We start from the raw sequence: 2,500 nt of genomic DNA, 5'->3' as shown, positions 1-2,500 counted from the left end.
AAAACCAAATCTACATTAGACCGACTGCTTAATCATCACGTCGCACAAACTACGTTTCTCATTTGTACTTATTTTGTGAAGCATACTCACCTCACATAATATACCAAAAGTTCCCTTTTCCCAACACTTGAGGGATAGACACAGAAAGGTCACCGTGACTCACTTTTCCCGTCTCAGAGAGCCCTTCTGATGGTCACCGTGACTCACTTTTCCTCCTCAGAGGGCCTTGTGATGGTCACCGTGACTCATTTCCCCTCTCAGAGGCCTTGTGATGGTCACCGTGACTCACTTTTCCCCTCTCAGAGAGGCCTCTGATGTTCACCGTGACTTCTCCCTCTCAGAGAGGCCTTCTGATGGTCACCGTGACTCATTTTCCTGGCCTCTGATGGTCACCGTGACTCACTTTTCCTCTCACAGAGGCCTCTGATGTCACCGTGACTCATTCTCCTGCCTTGATGGTCACCGTGACTCACTTTTCCCTCCCAGAGGCCTCTGATGTTCACTGACTTATTTCTCCCTCCTGCTCCCAGGATGGTCACCGTGACTCACTCTTTTCCCCTCCCTCAGAGGCCTCTGATGTTCACCGTGACTTTTTCCTCCCAGAGGCCTTGTGGATGGTCACCGTGACTCATTTCCCTGTCTCAGAGGCCTCTGATGGTCTCCTGACTCACTCTTTCTCCCTCCTCACAGAGGCCTCTGATGGTCTCCGTGACTCATTTCTCCTCTCAGAGGCCTTCTGATGGTCACCGTGACTCACTCTTCTCTTCTCAGAGGCCTTCTGATGGTCACGTGACTTATTTCTCCCTCTCAGAGGCCTCTGATGGTCACCGTGACTCACTTTTCCTCCTCAGAGGCCTTCTGATGTTCACCGTGACTTGTTATTCTCTCAGAGAGGCCCTTGATGGTCACTGTGACTCATTTTCCCTGTCCAGAGGCCTTCTGATGGTCTCCGTGCACCCCCTCACAGGCCCTGATGGTCCCCGTGACTCATTTCTCCCTCAGGCCTTGATGGTCACCGTGACTCACTCCCCTCACCATCACCGTGACTTCTCCTCTCAGAGGCCTTCTGATGGTCACCGTGACTCCACTCTTCTCTCTCAGAGAGGCCTTCTGTTCACCGTGACTTCTCCTCCCCAGAGGCCCTGATGGTCACCGTGACTCATTTCTCCCCGTCCCAGAGGCCTTCTGATGGTCTCCGTGACTCACTTCCCCTCCTCAGAGGCCTTCTGATGGTCCTGTGACCTCCCTCTCAGAGGCCTCTGATGGTCACCGTGACTCACTCCCTTTCCAGAGGCCTCTGATGTCACCATCAGACTTATTTCTCCCTCTCAGAGGCCTTCTGATGGTCACTGACTCACTCTTTTCCCTTCCCCAGAGGCCTTCTGATGGTCACCGTGACTCATTTCTCCCTCCCCAGGCCTTCTGATGGTCACCGTGACTCACTTTTTCCCTCCAGAGGCCTTCTGTTCACCAGATTCTCTCAGAGGCCTGATGGTCACCGTGACCTTCCCCGTCCCAGAGGCCTTCTGATGGTCTCCGGACTCACTCTTCCCCTCCTCTCCGTGACTCATCCTTCCCGAGGCCTCTGGTCACCACCTCCTTTTCCCTTCTCTGATGTTCACCGTGACTCTATTTCTCCCTCCAGGCCTTGATGGTCACCGTGACTCACTCTTCCTCCTCAGAGGCCTCTGATGTTCACCGTGACTTCATTCCTCCTCAGAGGCCTTGATGGTCACCGTTACCATTTTCCCGTCTCGAGCCCTCAATGGTCTCTGTGACTCACTTTCCCTCTCACAGAGGCCTTCTGATGGTCTCCGTGACTCATTTCTCCTCTCAGAGGCCTTCTGATGGTCAACGTGACTCACCTCCCTCTCAGAGGCCTTCGGATGTTCACCGTGACTTATTCCCCTCTCAGAGGCCTTGGATGGTCACCGTGACTCATTTTCCCGTCTCAGAGGCCTTCTGATGGTCTCTGTGACTCACTTTTCCCTCTCACAGAGGCCTCTGATGGTCTCCGTGACTCATTTCTCCCTCTCAGAGGCCTCTGATGGTCACCGTGACTCACTTTTCCCTCCTCAGAGGCCTCTGATGTTCACTGTGACTTATTTCTCCCTCCAGAGGCCTTCTGATGGTCAACGTGACTCACTTTCTCCCTCTCAGAGGCCTTCTGATGTTCACTGTGACTTATTTTCCTCTCAGAGAGGCCTTTATGGTCACCGTAACTCAATTTTCTCCTCTTAGAGAGGTGTCTTGTGATTGGCCATGACATATAGATTTTTCTAACATAAAAACTAAAATTACGAGTTTTAAACGTAATGTCAGTGGATCAGCTAAGGATGTTAGCTGGTTGCATAAATCATTCAGAATGCAGAAATAGCACTCAAACATCATTCTGATGAGAAGGGTCTATCACTGTTTAACACAACGCCGATGTACATATCATCACACTGTGCATGTGCAATTTGAGCACTCTTGCTATGTGTACAGGCTCTCATATTAT

This window comes from Xenia sp. Carnegie-2017, unplaced genomic scaffold, assembly GCF_021976095.1.
Source record: "Xenia sp. Carnegie-2017 unplaced genomic scaffold, XeniaSp_v1 HiC_scaffold_42, whole genome shotgun sequence".
In the NCBI taxonomy this organism is placed as follows: domain Eukaryota; kingdom Metazoa; phylum Cnidaria; class Anthozoa; order Malacalcyonacea; family Xeniidae; genus Xenia; species Xenia sp. Carnegie-2017.
Note: the sequence above shows the minus strand (reverse complement) of the source record.